The sequence below is a fragment of the Gavialis gangeticus genome, unplaced genomic scaffold (assembly GCF_001723915.1).
Source record: "Gavialis gangeticus isolate Ggan-Ray unplaced genomic scaffold, GavGan_comp1, whole genome shotgun sequence".
In the NCBI taxonomy this organism is placed as follows: Eukaryota; Metazoa; Chordata; order Crocodylia; family Gavialidae; genus Gavialis; species Gavialis gangeticus.
In genome coordinates, this window is record NW_017729009.1 from 22668232 (window position 1) to 22675740 (window position 7509).

The 7509-nt window shown below is 40.6% G+C and overlaps 1 long non-coding RNA gene across 1 annotated transcript in view; it reads left to right on the forward strand.

The window, feature by feature from the left end:
- LOC109292708 overlaps positions 1-6655 on the forward strand; it is an 89953-nt gene extending 83298 nt beyond the window's left edge. The window contains exons 2-3 of the long non-coding RNA XR_002096176.1: positions 5897-6052; positions 6262-6655. This is a non-coding gene — a long non-coding RNA (uncharacterized LOC109292708). The remainder of the gene's footprint in view (positions 1-5896; positions 6053-6261) is intronic.
- The last annotated feature ends 854 nt before the right edge of the window (positions 6656-7509 follow it).

Genomic DNA, 7509 nt, shown 5'->3' on the forward strand with positions numbered 1-7509 from the left:
AAGCACCAATGTCTATTGCATGATCCAATAATAGAAACTTTCTTCGCTTCCCAGCTCTGTAGCATAGTCTAGTGGTAAACTCCCTGATTCCTTCAGGTAGTCACGTGGCTGATTTATAATCCTTTAGCCTTGGAAGAGGTTAGCTAGGTAGTTTAAATCACTGGTTTTCTCTAATGAACTGGGATCAGGGAGAGAGTATTACATTATAAAGGCTGTATTTGGTTTTTACTTATGCCCTACAGACCACTTCTCCACAGCTTTTTTTTTTTTTTAACTTATTTTTACCCAAAGTGCTATTTTGCACAACTGTGTCCTTGAAAATAGAGTGAAATGAGCATTCTTGCTCCTTATTGTGCATGTTGGGAGAAAGTGGAATTAGAGGGGGAGGAGGGTTAAATCCAAGAATAAATACCAAGATACAATGTAAAAGTTTCTTATCTCGATGAAGAACTTTGACAGGACAAAATGCAGCTTTTAGTGATAGAAGCGATGAATAAGAAAGAACTTGAAAGAATTTGAGTTTCACACCGAGACAGAAGTTGAAAACTGAGAGCCAGTGGACAATGCAGCCAGGTGGAAGGACAAAGACCTCTAAGTAAACGATCTTCTGGCACCATTACAGTCTAAGTGGACAGTTAGTCATGGAAGTTTTACAACACCTACCTGCCCTTCTGATGTCAGGCAATAGAGCAGAGAACTGGAGGGCAGTCAGACAAAGGTTTGAGTAGTAACTAGCAGCCACAGGGGCAGAAGAGAAAAATGACAAAGTCAAATCTTCAGGCTTCTAGCATATTGTGCTGGGTGCAGGAGGAGGAAGAGCCCTGGCTGTTTGTAACTACCTTTACTTTTGAAAAAAGTCAAGAAATAAAATTAAATATAATACTGTCCAAATTTGAGGAGTACTGAATGATAAAAAAGAATGAGCCCCTTGAAAGACACAGATTTGATGTGCATAGGCAACAGAAGGAAGTTTGGATTAGTAGATTAGTGAACTAAAGGGAGTGAGTACGAACTGTCCTTTTGGGAACTTGACAGAATCTCTGATTAGAGATCAGATTATTTGTGGCATTGCAGACGCTGCATTATAAGAAAGGCTATTGCCTGAGGGAGTCTTGTCCCTAGAAAAGACTGTCCAAATATGTAGGGCAGCAGAAACTGTGAAGGCCCAGGCTGCAGAGCTGAATGCACCAAAAGGGGTCATCCACACAGTAGGCGTGAAAGAAAGCCACGACACAGGGTGCAATTTTCCATGTATAAGGAAAGTGATAAGTTATTCACCAATTGTGGAAGGCAAAATGACCCCTAAAGTTGTGTGGCATTTGGAAAGCTCTGTTCTAACTGTAACGAAAGGAACCATTTTGCCATGTGCTGCAGACCCCAAACACACGTGCATACACTTGAGAGTATACCAGAATTTTAGATAGATATGGTAGAATCAAGCAAAATCAAGGAGAGGGGCTGGATTGTATCAGTAGAAGTACAAGGAACAATGATTTAGTTTAAATTGGACGCTGGAGCTCAGGTTAATATTATATAGAAAGTTAAAATTGAGACCAAAAGTAAGTCCAACAAACATCAAAATAACTGGCTATTTGGGAACAAGTATCTCAGTGAAAGGGAGATGTATTGCTAGCGTCCAATATAAATCAGAACATTGAAACTCCCATTCATTGGTAACACCAATTTTAGGTCTGGCAGCTTGTGAGAAACCACTCTAATTAATGTGTGCTTGCAGTAGAGGAAGATATAACATTCATGCCTCCTTATGACACTTTTGGCCATCACAGCCCAAATCTGGACAGTTTTCTTAAGAAGAAACCAACTATTCCAAAACATAAGCAGCAACCATGTTCTTACAGGAAGAAATGTAGCTACAGACACAAATGCAAATATTATCACACAGAATGAGGAAATCTCCCTCAATAGTCTGAAACTCTTGAGTTTTGTGCTACCTGAAGAAGCACAGCTGCTAGAAATTCAGGTCAGTTGGATCCCAGGATAAAGACTCAAGTTTATCAAAATTTGGGGTGAAAAGTTTCACACCAAAAAACAAGTTGGAAACTGGATCTGTTATTTTGCTGCTCTGAAAAAAAGTGAAACCTCCTGAAAGACTCCCAGAAACTTGTTAGAAGAGCTGCAAAAAAAGGGGGACAGGACAGTAGGTAGTAAAGACTCACTTCAGAGCGAAGTGCTAGTAACCTGTCCTCTGGAGGTGGGTGTTGATTGATTTTTGCATTTTTATTGATTGATTTTGGTACTTATTGTTAAGAGGGAAGCTGTGAAGATAGAAGTTGTAATTTGGAGATACTCCTTTATTTGGAAGACCATGGAGGTTGGGAGGTAGTTCCTCAGGTCAGGTCAGGTCAGTTAGAGAGATTAACAACTAGAAGTTGGCTTACTGCCTCACAAGACAGGTTGCCATTTAGTTCTTCTCATTCTTGTATGCCTGTCTTTACTGTATTGTGATCACTACATAGCTCTCACATATATGTGAAACCCTAGTACCAGTGCTTAGATAGTATTGAGGTGGGTATATTGGAAATGTTGGATTGATATTAGATGGGGTTTCATGGGTATAATAAATGCAAGCAGGCTTAGATCCAGCTTCTTAACTGAATGCTTTTAAAAGCTTGGGGGGAAAACGTGTGTGACTAAAGGAACCCCCTAGACAGCTCAGGCTTGCTCAGGTAGCACTTACTTAGTAGATTACCATAGTTCGTGCTGACCTTGACAGCACGATGATATTTTCATGTAGATATATTCTTTTCAGCCAGTTATCTCCAATGGGTTCAGCAGGGATAGACTTTTCCTCATCATCAGGCATGCAATCAATTTGTACTTGAAGGTGTATTATTTATGGCCATTGGAAGGATGAGATCTTTTCTCTTACTAACAATATATGAATGACTTTCTCCTCCCTGGTTAAGTACAGACAGTCAAAAAGCCCAAGGCTGAATGGATTCAGTCTTTGCAGGTTAGTCTAAACTGCAGAGATGAAACTGAAACATAAGTGAACAGACATTTACCTTTGATTTGGGAAATGCAGCCACAAGCCTGCAGTGGCTTAAGCCAGAAGCCAGGGGGCACTAGAGAACAGCTCTCTGGCTGTGTGTTCACTTCCTCTTCCTGCTGCCCCAGAGGTCTCCGAGATTTGCAGTCCAGAATTACAGCAGCAGGATGCTGTGGTGTTGCTCATCACTTCCTCTTCCTGCTTCCAGGTGCCTGTGGGATTTGTAGTCCGCAGTTGCAGCCAGCAGTAAGTTTGAGTGGGGGAAGGGGTGTTTACCCCCCACCCTGGCCCCAGACCCCAGCTGGGGTTTGCTGGGGGGGGGAGGCAGCTCCCCCCCATGGTAGACTGGGCTGCATCCCCAGCTGGGCTTGTCAGCCAGGCCTCACTACCCCAGCTACAGAGGAGAGGAGTGGGGCAAGCCCTGCTATCTGGAGCAGACAGCACAGCCCAGGGCTCCAAAGCATGCTGGGATGTTGAGGGACTGTGATTTAACTTGAACCAGGAAGGGGTTTGGGACAGAAGTTTCATAACCCGGCTTGACCCAAATCTACTACGTTCAGCCAGATTTATCTTAAACCAGATTCAGCTATTTTGAAACTGGTTTACGTGCAGTGAACTTCTGTTCTGTTACAGGTTTAAGCCAGTTTCTGATCACTTAAACTGCTTTATGTGTAATGTCTGTCCCTAGCCCCTATGTCCCTTAGTACCTTAATGATGTGAGAGACACTTATTGCATACTCATGTGGGTCTGGCCATTTCAAAGCCACAGAACAACTAGTCCAGTTTTTGGCAGCAATAAAAGTAAATTATTCCTGTCATCTTCCACAATTCTGAATGTGTATTTCCCAAGGACTTTGGTGGCAAGCGACCTGTGTTCTAGACTGGTGATCTGATGTTTACAAATAAATTTGGCTGCATCTAGAAGGAAATGTAAATTGAAAATGTGAGGGAATGTTAAAGTATTACTTGTATTTACCCCATGATTTTCTCAGTAGAAGAACACAGTATTTGATCTCTTCTAGTGGTTCTTTAATTTCTGTTTCAGTGTTAGTAGAAGACCAGATACATGAAACATTGGAAGTGTCATCATTGGGAGGATCAACAGAGAGCCATTATTAAGCAGCTTTCTCCATATGACTGAGGAGGGAGGTTGCCTAGTTCTGCACCATCTTTTCAGAATTGTGCCAGATGCAGCACTTTGGGAATGTAAATATTTTTTTTCATATCTCAACTCCCAGTTGAAAAGTACCCTCAGTTAATTCAGGATAGAGATGGTGGACAGGAAGTTGAGGTCTTTTGCCTGCCTGCATGCATCCCATATCTGGAATAGAACATGAGATAAAATATCTGTTCCCTACATACTGCTGGGGAACAGCCTGAAAATCTGCTACTTCTCACATACGGCTATATAATGTGATTAGCTAGCATACAAACATAAGAGGACACGATATATTTCCTAACATCCTGCACTCCTGCTCCATCTAAGACAGTTTGGCCTCTTGTGTGGTGGAGAGAAATATTTCAATGACTAACAGAAGCCAGAGAGAGCCCTCAGGTTTTTCAGATTCAGAGTCATAAGTGGACATCCCATTACCATCAGGAATGGCACCTTTGGTTTTCACAGAACACATCAAATTCTCACTTTGAGGTAGTGAAATCATCATTCGACCCCAAAGCGTGTGGGTCTTTGTGTTACTGGGATTTGCTTTTGTAAAAATGTTATGTGGCATTATATGTGTGGCTAATGTATGTTGAATTACATGCTGCTAACTATAGCTTGGGCATCATCCAGTTCATTTCTAAACAGGAAACATGATATTACCATCGGGGAGACAGCAAGGATGATTCAAGATATTTTGGAGCAAAACAGCAAATGGCACTTACAGGGAGAGTAAAAAGGAGGGACTGGGATGTATAGTAGCAATATCTGGAGGCTACAGTTGAAGAACTCCATCTGTTCCTTGGTTTTGCTTGCAGCTCAGCCTGTTAGGTGTGTTTTTGGGGGGTGTCTATGTCACAGTTCATATGAATGTATGTGAGGCTTCAAAAAGTTACTGCCCACTCCACTTTGCTAGTCATTTGTGGGACTCATGGATGCATATACCCAAATTATCATGAACATGTACAACCCTAAACCCAAAATCAACTTGCTTACTCTTTACCATAGTGACTACAATTGTAGACTTTGAAAGATATTCACTGTATTTTTCCTCACTCTTCAAACAATACACATGCTTCAAGTGAAATGGACTGAGTCAGAAGCTGCAAAACTGACTGGTCTTTAGACTGAAACTGAACCTTCAAAATGTCCGTTCTTCTGAAGATTTCCTGGCAACCAGAATGAATTCTACTCTTCAGTTTCCTCTGTGCAAAAATGACGTTTATTTCCTATGTATGGGGACTTTTTCCCATCTTTAACTTTCTCTGGGCCGGATGAAAGATGTGAGAGCCTGAAAGCTTGCAGAAAAAGATCATTTTTTTGCGCATTCTTGGTCTAATAAAAGGTATCATCTCTGACCCAAGAGTTCTAGATTTCTGCACTAAATAACCCTAACATTGAGCAAAAAACCAAAACTTTCTTTCTTTGGAGGGCCAGGACTTCAGAGCACAATGTATGGGAAGGGCGATGGATGATGTGAATTGTCCTTTCCACCTCCGACTTTTCATATCAGCCTCCAAACTTAAGAACCTCGTTGTCTTTGAAGCTATGCAGATACCTCACCTACCCTCCATGTTTCACTGCATCTAACAAATGAAAAGTGCATGGTACAAGAGACTGTTCAAACCCTTGCCCAAAATAGGCAACAAAACATTTAGTTGGTGGAAATGTTGATGGAAGGGTTGCTCAGCCAGATTTTGAGCATAGAAATGTCCCTCTTCCCTCAGGTTTTCTATGCAAGCCAATGAGAGAAGAGCAAGTGATGCAGGCAACCTAGAAAAGGGGAGGAGCTGAGCAAAGTACTTCCACATGGTCTCCGTTGCTATAGAAACCACTTCTTTTGTCTGCATGTGCAGCTGCTTCATTTATAATCCAGCTCTCAGGTAAGGCATCTTGTATCGTGACATTCTGAAAATAAATAAAAAAAGATGAAGGCAAACAAATTAACAAAGGCACGTACACAGGTAAAATCTAAGCATGCAAAATCGGGGGCCTTTCCCCTCTTGCAAGGTGCACCGATGTACTCACCCTGCTGCATATTTGTATATATAAACTTGTCATGGAACGTAACTATAATATCTTTGACTTCCAGCTGAGCTTCTACAATCCAGGTCACAATCATTTGAATAATACAATCTCCTTGCAAGGCTCAGTCCAAAAGAAAAAAAAACTATTTATTTTGTATGAACAATTGAATTTCCTGATGGTTTTGTCAGGAAGAGCTTTATAGTTGCTACTTTTTTTTTTTTTTCCTCCCCCTCTTCTTTACCAATGTGACTCTAAAAATATGAATGTAGAGCTTTCATGTACTGTCTTTGATGGACCACTTCTCTTTCTGTTTGTCTGATGATATCTGCTGTGATTGTCATAAAGGAGCTACAATTGCTAGCTCATGAAATGCCAAATAATCCCCTAAATTTACACATTAAAACAAAATCCCATTATGGTTTTAGTGGAAAGGATGCTAGAGGAGCCCAAACAGATAAACTCGCTGGCTTGTAATCACTCTTTAATTTGAGGTAGATATCACAGGTGGTATTCCCCACCCTATTATTGAAGCAAAATCATATTGTAACGTCAAAAAAGGGGGAAAAAATAATAGCTACTTACATGAATAGCAATCATCTGCATTTCTATATTGACCCTATCTTGAACAGGAAGACACGAACTGTCATCCTTAATGCTTCAGGGTGTAAGAAAAGTTCCAGCTGGTAGCAGAAAGAAATTTCTCCCTTTGGATAGTTGTGGAATTAGGTATGTTATGAGGGTTGTCCATTTATTTCTGGAACTTCAGCTATTAGCCAGTGTCAATAAAATATGTTTTTCATAAACCATGGTCACTCAGCTGAAGAAGTATAATATGTTTCTAGCATTTTTAGGAATTATAAATCAAAAAAAATCTGCAGCAATAACATTACCTCGCTGACAACAGTGAACGAATTTAAAGACTTGGATATGAATATCCAAATGTCAGACCAAGCCTGGGATAATATTTACAACAACAGTTTTAAAAAAAATCACCTGATGATTAAGGTCTTCTCTAACAACAAAACTGTATTGCACATTTCCTGGACTGGGAGCAGAATTTGCCCTGCCAGTATTTTGAATAATGATAAGGGGATGGTGATGTAATATATATTCTGGAACACTTTGTCCACATGTTATCGGAATGCCCACAATGTAAGAGTTATGGGAAATATATCATCATCCCTAGACTAGAGTTTATGCAGAATATTACTCTGCCATGGGATCCCTTTATCTACATTCTAGATAGCCTGACAATGACTCCCCAAATGCTTCAAGCCAATTTAAAAAAGGAAAGTAAGAGCTCTCTAATAGC